This window comes from Spermophilus citellus (genome assembly GCF_964194105.1).
Source record: "Spermophilus citellus genome assembly, chromosome: 3".
NCBI lineage: Eukaryota > Metazoa > Chordata > Mammalia > Rodentia > Sciuridae > Spermophilus > Spermophilus citellus.
Genome location: NC_138184.1, coordinates 3,783,345 through 3,802,935, shown reverse-complemented (window position 1 = coordinate 3,802,935; position 19,591 = coordinate 3,783,345). Strand labels below are relative to the sequence as shown.

Sequence of the window (19,591 nt, the reverse complement as noted above, 5' to 3'; positions counted from 1 at the left end):
AAGCCCCGTGTGCCGGGAAACACCGACTTTCCGCCAGGACGGGCCACCAACCCGGCCCGCGCGAGCCTCCCCTTCGCCCACCCTCCCAGCCGCGCGCGCCTCCCGCCAGGCCCCGCCCTTCTTCGTGGCTATTGGCCCGGCCTCGCCCTCTTTCTCGATGGGGAACGCCCCCCGCGATAGGCACTTCATGCATCCAATAGGACTCCGCAGGGCCTCGCGCTCCGCCCCTTGCCCGTTGGAGGCGGGCGTGGGCGGTCCGTTGAGGGGGTGGGGCGTGGAGCCTGGTAACCGTTGCCGGTAACAACGCCCCGCCCCGTCGCGGCCGGCGGGCGGGCGGCGCGAGGCAGCCCGGCGGGCGGGCGGCGGGAGCCGGAGGAGGAGCGGCCGCCGCCACCGCCGCCGCCATAGAGACTGTAGCCGTGGAGACTGTTACTTACCAACGGGGACCAACACGCAGCAGCCGCCGCCGCCGCCGCCGGAGCCGCTGCCCGAACTCCCGGCCCGAACTCCAGGTGACCGATGCGACCGTCCGGGAAGTGCGGGGAGCGGCGGGGACCTCGCCCGGGGGGCCGGGGATCGGGGAGAGCACCCCGCCGAGCACCCCGAGCGCCCGGGACGGCGCACCCGGGACCCGCCTCCGCGCCCCGGGCCCCGCGCGCCGCTGAGTTTGGGGGTCCCTAGCGACGCCCCCTCCCTCTTTGTAGCAGTCTCGGCGAGGTGGGAACCCGTCGCCTCACTTTTTACAAAACTTCCTGGGGTGCGGCCGCCCGGGGACCCTCGGCCAGCTTTGGGCTCCCCACTAGGGGCCGAGGACCCGTCACTCTTCTCCCCGCACCCAGAGCCGGGAGCGGGACCGCGGGCCACTGACCCGGGACGCTTTCGCTCCCAGGCCTCGCAAATCGGGGGCGATCGGAGAGTCCTCTGCCGTTTACTCCCAAAAGTTCTGAAATCGGGGCACCCCTTGGGGCCCCTCTCTCTCTCAGTCTCACACTCCCCGAACTGGGGGTCCTGGAAGGCGCCGTTTTCGTTTATGCCCCAGTTCCTGGATTTGAAGTGTCCCGGGACCCCTTTCCCTTGGACCCCCGAGACATACTGATTTCGGGGCAGCCCTGGAACCCCCTTCTCGCACTTTGCGCAGAAAAGTCGGCGTGCTGGCGCTGGGAGAGCCCCTCCTGCCCAGCCCTGCGTGTGCGGGTCCCCGCCGGTGCTTCCCACGCCTCCCACCGAGTCTCCGCGCACACCCGCGGCTCCCCCATTAGGACCTACCGGGAAGCGGAAAAAGTTCACCGATCACCGAAGTGGATTTTTTTTTTTTTTTTGAGTCTTCATAGTTAGCGCAGGAGCCCGAGTGCTGGCGCGCCTTCCCGGCCGCGCGGCGCGGTGCGAGCGTCGGTGGTGAGACCCACCCTCGCCCGCGCCCCGCGCCGCGCTCGTTCCTCTCCTGCGCTGCCCGGGAGAAGCCGCGGCGCCTGCTGCCTGTCGCCCGGCTCGTTCAGGGGCCCCGGGCCCCAGCTGTCCGGCCACTTGGGCGGGAGGCGGAGGTTCGCTTTCTTATTTTAACCTCGCTCTGCAGGAACGGAGAAGGGACCGGGCAGAGTTTGGTCCGTCCCGAGCACGAGCCCGGGGCTTCTGCCTGTCCCCGGACCTCATTCCTATTTGGGATGTTTTGGGTACCCTCCCCCACTATTTTCTTGCTTTGCGCTGTGAACTGTCAGCGCAGGATTTAGTGAGGTTCCCCCTCCCAATCGGATTCGCTCTGAAGATCCAAAGTTAATCAAGGTTTTGCTGGAGGTTCATGATCAGTTTCAGGGAACTTCCCCACAAAGTGCTGCTGCTGCTGCGCCTTCTGCGCGTGCCTCCTACATATGTACAGGGATTATGTGTCAAATAAAATGTTAGAAGTGAAGGTGAATTAAACACACTTTCAGGCCAATAATCATGAGGTGAAACCTCAATAGGAACTTCTTTTTAGTTTTGCCTGTCTGTACTGTCCAGATGTTCTTCTCTTTTTGTTCCGTGCTCTGAAGCGGTGTGAAAGTTTAGACAGACAGATGTGTGTGTGTGTATGTACATTATTATATGAAGATTCTTACCCTGTCCTTCTGAATGTGACTACCTCCTGTTTCTCCCAGTCAAAGACTTGCATTGACCTGAAAATAACCCTGGAAATGGCCGCTCACCTACTCTGCTCACTGAGAAGCAAGAGTTGTCGGGTGAGAGCCCCTAGGAGAGGAATTTAATTTCCTCTGTCACTAGGGCTCCTTCATCCAGGCTGGGCCACACTTTGGTGGGGGTTAATGATGGAAAAGCTACCACTGTTACTTGATCCTGTATAGCTCCACTGTTTGGGGCAGGGAACAGATTCAGAAATAGTCTGCCCCTGCAGCATGAGCCTTAGGGAATCATTTCACCCTTGAGATGTGCCTCTACAAACCACTGAGCCTGAGAGGAGAGGGACAGAGTCATCAATTACCTCAAGTAACAGGATATTCAGTGAAGCTGGCTTTGTGGGCAAAGGGCACGTGTTACCTTTAAAAGTATTGGTAGTGCTGTTTTTCATCTCTTGATGGTGTTTATTACCCAAGTGCTAATAGGATGGATCTGTGTGCCAGAAATACCACACTGGGGAATGGTTTCTCTGGGTCTCATTCCTTAGATCTGATTTTGAGTTTCATATTAGAGTTACAATTAATAGTAATATTTAATTAATTTAAACTTAATTAATATTGTAATTGAGTAAAAAAATCTGAGTATACTTGTGAGTTTTTTATATGAGTAGTGTTTCTTTTGCTCATAAAATTCTAGGACTGGTCGGAACCACATCTTATATGTTAGTTTTTAATTAACTGAAGGGTGACAGCTTCTTTATATAATGCACCCCATGCCCACCTACTTATTTGTAAATTATGAAACTTTTTAAAACGCAAAGGGAAGTTCCCAAAGAGACCATCTCACTTCTTGGGACCCTCAGCAATTGGAAGAGTTGTCAGCACCATTCCCCATCAGCGTCCAAGTTGCAGGGTCCTCTGCACTCCCATGAGGACACATCCAGATTTCTGCCCTAAATTATAGGACTATTTGCATGAAACGGAGTGGAGAAGGATCATAAGTGGAGTCATATCAGTTCAGGTCAGGTTTTGTCATCAGATGAGTCTGTATCAATTTGTTTTAAGATTTCCCAGTGTTCAGGTCAGATTTCTGTAAGGGGCTGTGGACTTGTTTAGAAAGTTGCTTTGATTTTAGTTTCATATTATTTCATATTCTGCCTCCTCCAGAATTTCAGTGGGGATTAACCCTCCAGGCCACACTCTCACAGCATGTGCCTAGCGTAGCGGACCCACTTGATTCATTAAACGGACTGCAGAGTGACGGTGGATGGCATGAGTGTCACGGTTAGAGAAATCTGGAGACACCACATGCTTCTTGGAAACCCCAAGATCAGCAAAGAATTCTTATAGAAAATAAAATGGAGAACTTTAGGAAAGGAAGACCAGAATGGCGAGGGTTTGTGGGCGAGGGAAGGACAAGGAAAGGGGGAGAAGGGCCCGGGAGAACCCCAAGAGGCTCTGGAGGGAGCTCCTGCCAGAAAGCCCCAACCGGCTCAGGATGCTCTCCCTGCCCAAAGTGTCCGTGTGGCTGCCTGCTGGGCAGTCCAGGCGGATTCTGCAGCTAAGCTGAGCTCACCAAAGCCCCCCCAAACCTGCCCCAACCTTAGTAAATATTAACAACTTGCTTCTCTCAGTTGCTCACATCAAAACCCTGAAGTCAATCTTGGCTCCTTTCTTCTGGGTTGTCGTATCCTGTCCACTGTCCCTTAACCATGTCCCACCACTTCTCCCGGCAGTCCTGGTTCAAGCCACCAGGAGGGTCCTGTGCAGGTGATGCCTTCGATGGCCTATGGCAGTCCATCCTCAGCCCAGAAGCTGTTCATCTGAGGGGGTCATATTCATTCCTGTTTTCTATTCTTCAGCTCAAACCTGTCCAGTCAGTGGCTCTCACCTCAACATGGAGCAAAAACCAAAGTCACCCTCATTCCCCAGTCAGTGCCTCCGTGGCCTCACCTTTGACCTCCCTTGCATTGCTGGCCTCTCAGAAACCCAGCACCTGCAAAGTCCTTGCCCAGGAATTGGGAGGGCTCGCTGCCTCCAAGCCCCATCCCAGATGTCATGGGCCACTCACTCAGAAATGACGGTGCACTCGGCCTCCCTCCCTCTTCCCCGTCTCCGTGGTGTTTGACACTGTTCAGTCGGCCTGCTTATTTTGTCATCACCACCCTCATGAGACTGTCAGCCTGGTGAGGGCAGCAGTTTGTGTACCTTCTACATCCCCAGGGCTGAGAACAACCCTGGCCCAGTAACAAGTGGTTTCCTGCATGCCTGCAAGGACAGCCCCTGTGGAGTGGAGAGTGGCTCCTCGGGGACCACGAAAGCCACCGCTGAGACTTGGCAGAGCTCAGACTGGATGAATGAGGGCCGAGAGAAGGAAGGAAAAGCTAGTTCCTCAGCTCCCACCTCACAGGGAGTGACAGCTTGGAGTGCGGCAGGAGGGTTAAACGGGAAGAGGCAGGGACTATGGATCAGTAGTGATAGCTTATATGGCTGCTATGGTAGAAATAATTTCTATCAACCACCTAGCCCAGGGCTTGGCACCTACAAGGTGCTCAGGAAGCCTGTGGTTATAATTACTAAGTAATAAGTGGCCCGGGATTGTCCATTTGTGATTGGATTTCCTGGCTACCACCGGATGCTGAGGATGCATTCAGGAAGGACGTCCTGCTGGATTGCATGTGGACCTCGTGCAGTCTGTTTTAAGGTAGGAAATGCCTGAAGTTAATCTAGGAATTTAGTGGACAAACACATCCCTCTGCAAGGGTGAGTGCTGGCAGGAGCTCCAACAACACAGCAGCGTGAATTCCACATCACGGCAGCTCTACAGCAGAACTTATAGATGAGAACGTTTCAAAACTGTTTCCCTTCTGTTATCACTGCTCTTCAACACCAGCCCGGTTGGCATCTGGAAGTGTGCCATCTGGAGACGAGGACTGGGCCGGTCTCCGTGCAAGGCCTTGAGCCAGGCCCGCAGGAGCAGGCGGCCGCGGGCTGCACCTGGCTCTTCTCCGAGAGGCTGCATTCCTGTCCCGTGATGCACGGTCCTGCAGGTCTTGACACTGCTCCGTGGCCTGGCAGGGCCTGATTCTCGTTCTCAGTGGCTGTGAATTCTCCGACTTCCCGACAGACGCAGTTGACTCTCTGCAGCTGGTTCCACGTGAGTGGGTTTCGGAGCCACGGATCACTTCCCACCTGCCACGGTTCCCGTTCTAAACGGAAGACGTCATAAAGCCATTAAAACAGGGAGAACTGACATGCAGTGGCCCAATAGAGTGATTAGTTGTCATTTAAACAAAGCGCAGACGTGCTGCACACGGTGACCCTGTTCCTGAGCGGTCGTTTTGGCCCTGTGTGTCTGGGGACTGCGGTGACTCATAAGGAACTTTGTGGATGGTGAACTGAACCAAAACTGGAGGCCACACGACAGTGCCTGTGGTGCTGACCGGCCCCCTGCTGTCAGCGAAGCCCTCGAGGTGCTGGCCTGTGGAGTTGGCGGGGAGAGGCTCGGGCAGGGGCAGCAGGTACCAAGTTCCTGTGGTGGCGGGGAACCAGCTGGGCCCTGGCAAGGCCTAGAAAGGGTGCCGGTGCCGGTGAGCAGCAGGGGAGAGGAGGGGAGCCGGCAGCTCTCCAAGGCCTCTGTGGCTCGAGGAAGGGTTTGGCTGCTCTTGTGGGTCTGATGTAGACATCTGTAGGTTTGGCCCTTGTGTAGTGTCCGTGGAGGGGCACAGCCACCGCCTTGGTCCGTCGCTCACAGCTCCTGCCCTCTGCCAGTCAGGCCCTGTCCACAGCACAGCAGGTGCTCTCAGGAGGGAGGCCAGCTCTGTCTGCAGGGGTCGGGAAAGCCGCGAAGGAGGGCATGGTTTGAGCTGAATCTGGGGAGAGTGGGATGTGGTCAGGCAGGTCCTAGTGCAAGTACAGAGCCCACGGGAGGTTAGGCTAGAGAGGGGACCCAGGGACAGGGCAGGGCCGTCATCTAAGCAGGGCTTGGTAAAACTCTCTCCGCTGGATCCAGCCCGGCCTGTCTGCAGGAGTCAAGTTTTGTTGGCACCCTGCCACACCCATCCACTTACATATCCTATCTGTCTGTGTTTACGCAGCAATGATAGGGTTGAGTATTTGTGACAGAAACAGAATGTGGCCTGCAGAGCCTGAGATATTTACAGTCTGGCCCACCCCCTGGCTAGCCCGGGGGTTTGTCTGTGTTGCTGGCTGAGAGGCCCTGACCATGCCTGCAGCAGAGGCCCTGGGAGGCTGCAGGCGAATGCAGGGGATGGTGGTGAGGCCTTCCGAGAAGCACGGGGGGGGGGGGGGGGGGTGCAGAGCTGAGGACCCTGAGGCCGCGTGGGACCTGGGACTCTCTGAGTGGCCATGGAGGAGCCCAGGCCATGCCCACGTGCCTGCATTAGGGGTTGGCCGAGCTGGACTGTTCAGTGAGTGGGGAACATGGAGACACTGGTTTGGGGCAGGGGGAGGCGATGAGTGCAGTCCTGTACTTGGCAAGTCTGAGATGCTAGTGAGACAGGCAGGGGACCGTCCTCCAGGAGGGAGCTGGATGTTGGTGCTTGTAGCTGGGGGGCGGCCAGGCTGGGGGTCAAGCTGCAGGAGATGTCAGCAGGTAATAGGTCATTTCAGTCATGAAGTGGGTGAGGTCACCAACAAAGACGGTGGAGAGTCGGGAGAGAAGGCCAAGAACAGACTCAAGGAACAAGAAGCCGTAGAAGAGCCGGGAGGAAAGTTGTTGTGTGCTTTATTTTATTTTTATTTTTTAGTTGTAGTTGGACACAATACCTTTCTTTCACTTATTTATTTTTATGTGGTGCTGAGGATGGAACTCAGGGTCTCACATGCGAGGCGAGTGCTCTACCGCTGAGCCACACCCCCAGCCCCAGAGTGTTTTATTTTTTAATTATAGCAAAATGACATCCCGGTGACCGTCTTAACCCTGGTGAAGTTGCAGCTCAGGGGCAGTGAGCACCTTCACACTGTGCAGCCCTCCCTCTCCAGAGGCTCTCCCCTCCCCAGTGAAGCTCCGCCCCTCAGCACTAGTCCCCGCCCCCAGCCCTGCTCCCACCCTGCTGCTTCGGCCTCTGTGGATGTGAGTCTAGGGACCGCCTGTGGGTGGAGTCCTGCAGGGTGTGTCCCCTGATGTCTGGCTTATTCCACTGAACACAATGTCCTCAGGGCCTGTGCCCGAGGTAGCAGGCATCAGAATTCCCTTACCTTTTAAGACTAAATGACGTTTCAGCGCCGGGCAGGACCACAGGGGTATCTGTCCACGGACACTGTTTCCCCCTCCGGCTGCCCTGAGTCGGGCTGGACAGAGGAGCTCTGAAGCACTGTGGATGGAAGGAGAGCTGGGGAGGCGGCTGGGAAGGCCAGGGCGGAGATGACCCGAAAGACCGCGCACCAGCAACATCGAAGTCTGGCGGAGCCTGGAAAGATGGGACTGGGGCAAGTGCCAGTTAAAAAAGGGTCCTGTCCTCAAAAAAAAAGGCAGAAGGTCTGGATCATGAGCACTCGTCTCCCTGGAAACTGTCACAATCATACAATGATATGGAAGTCCAGGCCTGAAGTTGCAGCAGCACCTAATTACGCTTATTTTTAAAATGTGAGCTGATTATCACTGAGAAAGGCTGCTGTGTTTCCAAGAATATGTTTCTGTTGGGAAGGTGATCTGTGGGGCAAGGCCTTGGTAGGAGTTTCCAGAAAAGTGACCAGCCCACAAAAATGTGTGCCTGCCCTACCCAGGCCGGGGAGCCCAAGGACAACACCACAGGGCCTTCCCCCCCTCCTGGTCCCGGGCACCTGCAGACAGAGGCATCGCAATTCCAGACCCACAGACAGTGGGAAAAGAATGTGCTTCCAGTTTTGAAAAGAATTGTTCCTTTTCTAAAATCATTCACCATAGTTGGGACTTCTTTCTGTGAAGACCTTTGTGGGGTCTCCATTTATTCAGCAAATATTTGTTCACCCAAAATTCTCACCCTCTGAGGCGCTTATAATTAGCTGAGGCTGTGAGCGTGTCACTGTAGCATCCCGTGGAAAGCCGTGAGGGGGGGGGTGAGCAGTGGCTGAAGAAGTTCAAAACTGCTCACAACCACTGGTGACTGATGTTCAGATGCTCAGTGAGGACCAGCAGATGCCTCTCAGGAGCATGTGGCCTGAGTAAATCACAGTGCGGTTACGGTACAGAGCCGTGAGCAGACCTGCACAGAACACCTTCTGGGAGCCTCTGAGGACGTGTGGTGTAGTCCACAACAGGTTTCCCTGGTGGCCGCGCTCACCGAGGACACTGGGCAGGCAGAGGGAAAGCCCCCGCAGCTGGCAGCTCCTTAGTGCACAGCCTGCAGGAGGCGGGACTGAGGACGGCCAGGCCTCCCCACCTAGGCTTCCGGGGCCTGCCTTCCTGCTGCTGGGGTCCTGCCAAGCCCAGCTTCCCTCGGGGTCTAGGTGAGAGGCCTCTGGAGTCCTTGCCTTCTGCTGTTGGCTCAGCCCTCCTCTCCTAGAAGCCTCAGTCACCACCACAAGCGCCCGCCTGGCCACTCCATCTCTCAGCTATGGCTCCTTTTGCAGCCGGGGCCCCTGCCTCTTGTGAGTCCTGCTTTCTCTCTCCGTCTCCCGGCCTTGCCTGGGAGGACAGATGGACACTTCCCCTCTCTACTTCATCAGCCAGACTTCTGTACTGGCCCCTTTGCTGTGACCACGCAGACAGCTCAGTGTCCAGGGCTCATCTCCGCCCAGCCCCGGGCCCTTCCCCCACCTCACCCTTCTCTTCTCCCAATAGATGCCAGACCCGCACCAGGTCTAGTGCTTTCCTGTCCCCTCTCTGTGCAGTGTCATCTCTACATTGAAAATCGTGCTCTTAAGACTCTAATCCAATGTGCTGTCACCTTGGAAACTGGGGTCTTTGTTGGTGAGTTGAGTGGGATTATGTGGGACCAGCACTGGGTCCCCACCACTGCAGGTGGCCCCCCGGGGGCCCGATGATTCCTGGTGGAGCAGACTCTTGTGGTACCGTGGGGTGTCGAGCAGCCCCTGCTCCACCTGCCCAAGGCACATTTCCTCTCCAAACCATGGCTCCCAACTATGTCTCCTGGGTGGAGACAGAGTCACCGCCCCCTGGAGACCACTGGACTAATTAGCCAGAAGTGACTGGGACTGCAGAAGAGTCACCCCGGCACTCAGCTTTAGTGTCACTATGCTGCTCTAACACACAGTAGTGATATATGCATCTTATTTCCTCTTTTCCACCGTCACAGGCTCTCCCTGCCATTCTTCTCACAGGCCACAGTATGTAGGTGTCACGTGTAACACACGAGGCAGTAAAACCCATGAGCCTGGGTGCTCCCCAGACCTGTGGGGCCCACACCAACTGAGCGTGGCTTTCAGTTTTAACAAAAGAAAAATCCCAACGCCTTCACATCTCCATGTTTTTGATTCTGTCTAAATTAACATTCCAGCCCTTTCAATATGTAGATTCTTTGACAAAATCCCCAAAGAAATTTTAATCAAAGACCTCTACTGTTAATTGACTTCCTTTTTTTGCCCAGCCAAAATTGCAAGTCAAGTTCTTTTCCAGAAAGTTTTGGGGTCTCGTTGGGGGAGTGGAGTCTTATAATGGAAACGCTGCCTGTCTCATTGCTAGGAGCTGAGTACACAGTGGAGAATATTAAATGCCCAACTCTATGTCTAAGCCAATCCCAGTGGTTTGATTATCTCTTGCTTGGATTTGGGAGATTCCACTTTTGAAAAAGCTGATTTGGAGCAAATCTAGTGCAATTTCATTAACTAACCGACAGAATTCTCCGTTTTGCTCTGAGGAAAAGCAAGGGTAAGTTGTGTTGTAAACCTTAGTTCTTCCTGTGGCTTGAGTGGTTTGTGAGAGATTTGACAGCTCTCTTGACTGCTGGGCCACCCTCAGGAAGCCAGCCCTGCGCCCCCAGCTGTGCCCCAGGAGGAAGCAGAGGTGCAGAGTGGGATCTGCTCCCCAGGACAGGACCAGACACTTCCCTTCTTTCTGGCCCTCCCAGCAGGGCCTGGGTAGATCCCTCCCACGAGCTAGGATCTCCAGCCCTCTCTGATGTTCACTGTGGTCACTCAGGATTCACAAGCTCAATGTCAAAGAAAAAGAGCAAGAATGTCCTCATCGGGGTGCTGGAGGCGGCCCAATCAACCCGGAGGCGCTGGGCCAAGGTGACTGCCAGTGTCTGTGATGGTGTGGGAGATGCAGCCACTGAGGTTCCCCCTCCTGGTCTTAGAGGGTTGGATCGGCCAAGGGCTCACCACACTGCCCCAGCAGGGAGGGCCTCGATTCCTGAAGTTTCTACCAGGTACCACCCCGATTTCTTACTGGGTGAGGTCTTTTGTTGTTGTTCCGCAGTGCTGGGGATCAACCCAGGTCCTCACGCTCGGTGACGTGCCCTACTGCTGACCTACAGCCCCTCCCCAGCTCACTTTTTCCCATTTTTTATTGGTACATTATGATTATGCACAATGGTGAAATTCACTCATGGTGTGACAATATGATTTTCCCCTTTCCCTCTCCTCCTCCCCCTGGCTCTTTTCCTCTACTCCACTGTCTCCCTTAGATTTTCAGGAGCCCCCCGCCCCCTTTCTTTTCCTTTTTCCTCTCCAGCTTCCACATATGAGAGAAACATATGACCCTTGACCTTCTGAATTTGGCTTATTTCGCTTTACATAATGTCCTCAAGTTCCATCCATTTTCCTGCAAATGACATGATTTCATTCTTCGTGGCTGAAGGAAGCTCCCCTGCATACACACACCGTGTTTTCTTTATCCGTCTTCTCTCGCGGACACCGAGGCTGGCTCCGTGTCTGGCTGTAGCGAATTGTGCTGCTGTAAACTGGTCACTGTAAACAGGGAGTCACTGTAGCGCCTGGCTGGCTCTCTTGAGGGTGAATGCAGAGGAGTGAACTGCCATACAGTTTCTGCAGTGGTCACAGTCATCTGAGTGTCTTTTTTTTTTTTTTTTTTTTTGGTACCAGGAATTGAATCCAGGGGTGGTTAACCCCTGAGCCACATCTCCAGCCCCAGCCCTTTTCATATTTTATTTAGAAACAGGGTCTCTCTGAATTGCTTACGGCCTTGTTAAAGTGCTGAGGCTGTCTTTGAACTCATGATCCCCCTTGCCTCAGCCTCCCAAGCAGCTGCGACTACAGGCCTGAGAGTCATTTTTAATGCAAGTCAAACTCAAAGCTAATACAGAAAATTATTAATACAGAAAAGGTGAATACAGAAAATTATTAGCCAGAAAGAGTATCTTGAGGGAAAGACCTTTGAACAAATACAGTCACTTCTTTATATTCCAGCCAACCACAGAGGCATAACTTCCTGGGCAGTGGAACTCCCTGGAGGATTCCCAGTAGAAACTCGGATACACGTGTACTTTCAGGTGTCTGGTACAGAGTTCTTAGATAAAATAACACCCGGCTGTGCCTCCGACCGCTCATCTCTGATCCACTAAGATCTTCTGGGTGGGAGTGGCAGTCCCAGTTCTTGCAGAGGGGGTTGGGCCATTTGGAAGTAGAAACCCAGCGCAGGTCAGCATGATCTGTATGAACCCGTGGAGACCCAGGTGTCCCCCACGGGAAGGCCGAGTGTCCTTCAGGTCTCCAGTGTTCCCCTTGGTGTACCCGGAGGCTCTTCCGGGAAAGGCAGAGAGGGCCTGTCAGCCACAGGTCAGTGCCAATGGGTAGGGCAGCAGCTCTGCTCTCAGGGGCGCAGCCAGATTTTAAAAATTGTCACTGTCAGGTAACCAAGGTTAGGTTTGAGAATCAAGGCCACGTGAGTCACCGCCAGGTGCCTCCCGTGTGCCCCCCGTGCGCGCCACATTCGTTCCCCTCTTCAGGGCGCTGCTTTCTGCGCTTTCCACTCCCGAGTCCAGACATAGTGAATGGAAAATTCCAGAGATAACCAATGCACTGGTTTAGATAAGTTTAATTATGGGATATTGTGACAGTTGTTCTACTTTAGGGTCACTGTTAGTCTCTGTTCATAACTTACAAACTGCCCTAGGTGCATATAGGAAAACGCCTCACCTCCGGAGCGTTCAGTGCTTCAGCTGTGGGTCTGTCTGGAGTGTGTCTCCTGCAGATGTGGAGGGCTGCTGTGTTACTTCTAGGCCTTGCCAAATCCCACCCAGCAGGCTCCGGATGACTGTCAGGCCCTTAAGAAGGTGACAATCCTGTAGCTTCAGAGTTGCTGGGTCTCCACCTGGGCACCCCACTGTCCCTGGAAGCCCCAGGTCCCCAGATTCAGCGCCTTGTCTTCCTCCCAGAGGGCAGGCAGGCTCCTGCACTGCCCGGGCTGGGGGCCAGCTCACCTCGGCCTCCCCCTCCCCCGGCTGCCACCTTTGCCAGGCACTGGACCCTCCGGTCCCTCTGCTCTGGAGCGTCTGCCCCTGCATTACTGAGTGTTGGGTTTCGCGCACCCTCGACTGGGCGGTCCAGTAACTTCTGACCTCTCCCCTCCCAAGAGGGTCCCACGGAGCCCACGGTGCCTCACTCTCCTTCCAAATTCAATGTTTGAGGCTCCCTCAGTGACAGAGGGGGCAGGGTGTTAAGGTGTCTTTTTGAAACCCGGTGGGGCACCCTGATGTCGGGAAGCCTGCAGGGCTTATTAATGAAACGTGACTCTGTGTTAAGGTGCCGTCCTGGCGCGTGCCGTTTGATTGCCGTGGGCCGGGCCGGACAGGCTGGTCCAGTGTCTCCCAACCTGAGACTTGCAGGGGATTTGTTTTGCTGAGTGTTCTTCCCGAACAGATAAGAGGAAAACTGCAGCCAGGCTTTAAGAAATATGTGAGGCAAATTGTTTTAAATGGAAGGAGGAACCCATCCAATAAGCTTCTGCAAATTGGCAAAAGCGCCATTATTTTATTTGAGCAAAGTGCCCTTGTTTTCTTTGGGCCGGGAGCGCCCACAGGACGTGTTAGTATTCAAGCAAGAGGAACCAGCAGCGCTCAGTCTTCAGGGCCAGCAGTCCGTGCTGAGGCGCTGTGGGCGGCTGGTTGCTGCTTCCCCTGCCCCTCCATGGGTGTCTTTGGGAGCACCCAGACGACATGTGAACGGGGGCATGGTTGTGCGCCACGGAAGCTTTCCTCATGGACGCTGGGATGTGAATCTCATGTCATTTGTGTGTCACAAAATATTTTAAGTTCTTCCAACCTCTTAAAAGTGTAAGAACCATTCTTAGCTTGCGGGCAGTGCAAAGACAGCCATCCCATCGGGCTGGGCTGGACCGGGCCTGGGGCTGTAGCTTGCTCTGACTCCTGCCCCCTCGGAGTCCAGAGCCAGGACCACCGTCCACACCTTCCTCCATCCAGATGGCACGGCCTGTTGCCGCCTCGTCTGGCTCTGGGCGCCTGTCTCTCTGCCCTTGTCCTGCACCGCTGCCTGGTGGCCCTCGCACCATGCACCCCACAGGGCCTAGGCCGGGCGCTCCCTGGACTCTCCACCGCCTTTTGCCAGGCGAGGGTTACTTATACACTTGTCCTCTTCTCTGTCACCTTGAGAAGGACTCCCCTCCACTACATTTGCAGGTCACCCAAAAGGACTTATTGAACTGATTTCCACCTTAGTTGATCAAAATCATACTGACATCTAAAAATTTTGCCTTATTTCTAGTAAAATAGGGTCTCTTAGATAGTGATGTTTTATTAAGACTCTTCTAGATCATTTCTGACCAACATGGAAACGTAATGCAAGCCACGTGCAATTTCAAATTTTAAAAGGTAAAAAGAGATGTCACCCAATGCACAGTATTAAAAATATTTCAAAATGTAATATAGTGGGGAAGACTATTACTGAGTATTTTATGTTTGTTTTGTGTGCTACGTCTTCCAAATCTCAGTGTGGACCAGCTGCATTTCAAGTGCTCTGCCCCTATGGCCATCGGCGCTTACACTGGTCTGATAGATAAAGGCATTCAAGTGAGGACAGGCACGATTTTTAAGTCTCTCTCTCTCTCTCTCTCTCTCTCTCTCTCTCTCTCTCTCAATCTCTCTCTCTCTCAATCTCTCTCTCTCAATCTCTCTCTCAATCTCTCTCTCTCTCTCAATCTCTCTCTCTCTCAATCTCTCTCTCTCTCAATCTCTCTCTCTCTCAATCTCTCTCTCTCAATCTCTCTCTCTCTCAATCTCTCTCTCTCTCTCAATATCTCTCTCTCTCAATCTCTCTCTCTCTCAATCTCTCTCTCTCTCAATCTCTCTCTCAATCTCTCTCTCTCAATCTCTCTCTCTCAATCTCTCTCTCTCTCAATCTCTCTCTCTCTCTCTCTCAATCTCTCTCTCTCTCTCTCTCTCTCTCAGTCTCTCTCTCTCAATCTCTCTCTCAATCTCTCTCTCTCTCAATCTCTCTCTCTCTCTCAATCTCTCTCTCTCTCTCTCAATCTCTCTCTCTCAATCTCTCTCTCTCAATCTCTCTCTCTCTCAATATCTCTCTCTCTCAATCTCTCTCTCTCTCAATCTCTCTCTCTCTCTCAATCTCTCTCTCTCTCAATCTCTCTCTCTCAATCTCTCTCTCTCAATCTCTCTCTCTCTCAATATCTCTCTCTCTCAATCTCTCTCTCTCTCAATCTCTCTCTCTCTCTCAATCTCTCTCTCTCTCTCAATCTCTCTCTCTCTCTCTCAGTCTCTCTCTCTCAATCTCTCTCTCAATCTCTCTCTCTCTCTCAATCTCTCTCTCTCTCTCAATCTCTCTCTCTCTCAATCTCTCTCTCAATCTCTCTCTCTCTCTCTCAATCTCTCTCTCTCAATCTCTCTCTCTCAATCTCTCTCTCTCTCTCAATCTCTCTCTCTCAATCTCTCTCTCTCAATCTCTCTCTCTCAATCTCTCTCTCAATCTCTCTCTCTCTCAATCTCTCTCTCTCAATCTTTCTCTCTCTCTCAATCTCTCTCTCTCAATCTCTCTCTCTCTCAATCTCTCTCTCTCTCTCAATCTCTCTCTCTCTCTCTCAATCTCTCTCTCTCTCTCTCTCTCTCTCTCTCTCTCTCTCTCTCTCTCTCTCTCTCTCCAGTGCTGGATGGAACCCAGAGGCTGCACTTCATAGCCACTGAAGTTCAAGGTCACTCACAAAGCCCACTTGACTTGAGCGGTTTCCCTTTCCTCAGGTGATCCTGGTTGGCCTTGGTAACATGGGCCTCCTCCTCAGCTGACCAACTCACCCGGGAACCCTGGGGGCCATCTCAGGACTCTGGAAGCCTTTCAGAAGTGCCTACAACCTTTTTACTTCCTCTTTGACCTTAAAGTCATAGCTTCCCATTGTGAGAAAAAAAATCCAAATAATACAAAGAGGAAGAAAAGACCCCGGCTCCCTCTTCCTCTCTCCCCACCTCCTGCCACCACTGAGGAATGTTAATGTGAACTCTTCAGCTGTCTCACTGCATGGAAAACATACCTGCCAATACTTTATTTTGTTTTATTTTTAAGAGACAGGGTCTTACTCTGTTGCCCAGGATGGCATCGAGCTCCTGGGCTCCAGTGATCCTCCTGCTTCTGCTTCACAAGTAGCTGGGGCCACAAGCGTGCCACCCTGTCCATGCACATTCATGTGCCACAGATTCACCCTTCTGATGTGTAGTTTAGTGGGCACTGACCTATCACAGGGCTGTGGCGCGCTCACCAGTACTGATTCCAGATATTTCCATCACTCTCAAAGCCCTGTCCCGTGAGCAGTCACCCCTCCGCTCCCCAGCCTCCTGCACCCTCGGACCCCCCCCACTCTGTGGACTCACCTGTCTAGACATTTCGTGTCCGTGGGTCACACGCTGTGTGGCCTGAGAGCCTGGTGTTCTCTAAGGCCTCGTGCTGTGCTGTATGTCAGTTCCACTCCTTTTTATGGATGAACTCACACTCTGGTGTTTTTGAAGAGAGAGCTCCGGGTGTGCCCCTGTCTGCACCCGCGCCTCTCCCCGACGGCCACCTCCCTCCGCGTGTCTCTGCGGCCCTCGGCCTGCTGCCTGGGCTCCCTGCACAGGGGTGTCCTGCTGGCTCCTTGTGCGGAGGCGCGTCAGTCGCACTCTTTCATGGCGCCTCACCCTGGGCTGCAGGAAGCCAGCACCGTCCCAGCACCTCACTGAGCACCACAGATGTCCCCTTGGCCTCTGCTTCTTGCCACTTGTCATCCAGGCTCCACTCCTGCAGCAAAGACGACTTCCCGCTTCTGCCCTTGCCTCAGACTGCCCCACCTCGAGCAGGACAGCACGCCACCACCTCTCCCGCACATGTGTGTCATCTGCCCAACGTCCTTGTTCCGTTCTTGGCCCCAGAACAACACAGGCTCCTGACCTTCTAAGCATTTGGGGATACCTGGTCACAGGCCCTTGGAACCTGATGACAGCTGTGTCCCCCCTGCCGAGGAAAACACGCTGCACCCACCTACCTTCTGCAGGCCCCTGCCAGCCCTCTCCTGGGCCCCGCTCACTGTCAGGCCTGCCCTGCCACTCGGGGCCCCACGTGCCTGACTCAGCCTCCTCCTGTCACAGTGAGCTGCATGCTCAGGCCAGGCTGCCTATGCCCCAGGGAGCCTGCGCTGGGCCGGATGTTCCACCACAAGTCCAGGCCTGTTGCCCTTGGGCAGCCTCGCCTCCCTGGCCCCGGGATTCCCTGTTGACGTGTGTTCTGGACTTCCCTGTCTCTGCCCTCCCCGAAGCAAGCGTTCTGCCCCTTCCCCAGAGGAAGACCTTTCCCCGGGTCCTGCCTGCAGCCTGCTGTGCCACCCTCTCTGGAAGTGTCTTCGTGGGTCCCTGTGGGTCCCTGTGCCTCATCATGCCGATTGGGCATCTGTCTGTGCTCTCCTCGAGGAGGGAGTCTGTGATGAACTTCTTGCTCTTCTTGACCTCTGATTTAGTATAGATCTTTTTTTCTCTTTATACAAACAATTTAAAATCAGATTTCCTAAGACCTAGTCCTGGACACAGTTATTTATCCTTTATCTGAACTTTTCTCCTATTTTAAATCTACTAGATCATAATTTTTAAGCATCTTTAAGGTCTCTGAGACACCAACCTCAATCGATTTTCCTTTTTTTCTCTCAGGAATGTAGAGCCTTCTAGAGGCTCCCTGCTCCCCCCATCCCCGCAGTGGCCTGCTCTCTGAGGTCCAGCTGGGCCTGCAGCCTGTGGATCTTCCCACTCCCAGCAGGGTGTCTTCCCACCTCAGACCCCACCACCCGGCCTCTGTGCTCGCTGTCCACTCCGCTCCACAGTCATCCCCTGGTTGATTCTATTTATGGGGCACCAGAAGCAAGTCACTTCCTTCAACCTTTTCTCCTCCCTGTTGCTGGATTTTTTCCAAAAGAAAGTCTCTTAGGGATCGTTGGTTACCAAAGTTCATTTCTGAAAATGTTAAAAAGAATTTTGACTTTGTAAGTTCTCAGCATCACATGGCACTTCTTCCAAGGCAAAGAGCCTGGTAGTTTCTGTATCAGCTCTTTTTCTTCTGTCATTTGTTAACTCTTACCATATCATTAAAAAAAAAAAAAAAAGCACAAGGTAAAATCCATGTGACATAAAACTCACCATTTGAAGATGGCTTCCACTCAGTGGCCTTAAGACATTCCAAGTCCTGTGCAGCCGTCAGCGCTCCCAGACCTGGAACATGCCACCAGCCCCAGAAGCCCTGTGCCTACCAGAAGCTAATCCCAAGCCCCCAGCCGATCACCAGTCACCCATCTCTTGTCTGTCTGTACATGTGGGATACCCACCACGCGGCCTTCTGTGACTGGCTCCTTCTCTTAGGGCGATGTTTGGAAGTTCATTCATACTGTGACATGGATCTTCCCGGCTGAGTGGTATTTAATTGTATGTGGATGTCACAGTTTATTTCTCCATTTACCTGTTGATGGACATTTGGGTTGGTTTTTGCTTTCTGACTATTATGATCAATGCTGCTATGAACACTTGTGTGCGAATTTTTGTGTGGACATATTTTCATCCTTCTTTCTTCATGTAGGTAGGGTCGAGTGGCTGGTCATGTGTAGCTCCCTGTTTAACTGCAGAGTGTCCTTCTCGCTGCTGTGCCACTGGCTGATCCCAGCAGCAGGGCAGGCGGCTCCAGCCTCTCGCATCCTCACCAGTACTTGCCCCTCCTCCTTGTTTTTGTCATAGCCGATCTTGTAGATGCGATGAGGTTTCTCATTGGGGCTTTGGTCTGTCTTCCTGGGGACTGAGTGTGTTGCGTGTGTTGTCATGAGCATGGCTGTCTGTTCCTGGGACCCCGTTCTGTAGTCACCTTCTCCCTCCCACAGGCTCCCTTTCCTCTCTGAGATGCCGGGTGTCCCTGGGCCAGGAAGGTGTGGGCAGGGAGTGCCCACCATGGCACTGGGGTCAAGTTCAGCGTATGAACTTGAGGGGGACACAAACCTTTCCCTTTTCATCAGAGGGTCGGGATCTACAGGATGTGAGGGCTGTCCTCTCTCTCCTTGTGACATCGCCCCAGCTGTCACCTGTGCCTACCCCCTTTACAGACACTGTCCCCAGCCCTAGGACAGGGATAGGGAGGGGGCTGCTGTCCTCACCTTCAGACTGTCAGAGGCCTGCTAGTCACCGAGATTTCTAGAGGGACGTCTGTAACTACCTGGTTACTTATCACATCATTGCTCATTTAGAGCTGTCCGAATTCTCCGGGAGACGGGGGCCTGGCTCCAATCGAAGGCACAGCCAGCAAACCACCGCGGGCTCAGGCGACCGGTACCTGTTCACACAGCCGGGAGCTAAGGAAAAACAAACAAAAAAAAAAAACCAAAACTTTTTTATCGTTTAAGTTGTTGAGAAATAATCAAAAGAAAACTATTGGGGCTGAGGCTGGGGCTCAGGAATAGAGCCCTCGTTGCAAGTGTGAGGCCCTGGGTTCGATCCTCAGCACCTGCAACTAAGGAAATATAAAAAAGAAAAGAAGAAGAAGAAAGAGGACTATGTGAGGCCACAGGCAATTACATGGACCTCACAGTTCAGTGTCGACCGAGTTTCATTGGCCCACGGCCAGGATCACTCCGCGCCGGGTCTGGCCTCGGCTCTCCGGTGGGGACGGGGACGCATGGTCACAGCAGGGACTGTGGGCCCTGCGGAGCTTCACGTGTTTGCTCTTGGGCCCTCAGTAGGTGAAGCCCGCCGACCCCTGGTCACTCACTCTCACACACACACACACACACACACACACACACACTCTCACACACACACTCACACACTGCGCTTGGCTTAGCCCTGGGTGTGAACACTCGTGTGTGTATGAGCCGGGCTGAGTTGAGGTTCACAGCTGTGGCTTTGATTTGAGACTCTTCAGTGGAGGTTACCGTCGGTTTAAGGGAGAGGGGAGTACTTACTGTCCTTTCCTGGCTGTCGTAGTTAACAAGTCTTCGCCGGCCACACCGGCTCGCAGGCTGCGCCCTGGCATGCAGCCCCTGGGCGAGCGCGGCGTGGGCTCCCCACGATGCTCCAGCCCCTTTACGCTGGGCACAGTATTTGCGC

At 53.8% G+C, this 19,591-nt stretch overlaps 1 protein-coding gene across 10 annotated transcripts in view; it reads left to right on the top strand.

Moving 5' to 3' along the window:
• The first annotated feature begins 311 nt into the window (after nucleotides 1–311).
• The window catches only part of RFX2 (regulatory factor X2), an 82,389-nt gene continuing 63,109 nt past the window's right edge, over nucleotides 312–19,591 (top strand). For 5 of the 10 annotated variants that reach the window (XM_081288500.1, XM_081288504.1, XM_081288499.1 and 2 more), the window contains exon 1: nucleotides 382–512. The gene's annotated coding sequence lies outside the window, so the exon portion shown is untranslated. Of the gene's footprint in view, nucleotides 513–4,512; nucleotides 5,630–19,591 lie in introns of those variants that run through there. The other 5 variants (XM_081288496.1, XM_081288497.1, XM_081288492.1 and 2 more) reach the window with 4 other exon arrangements.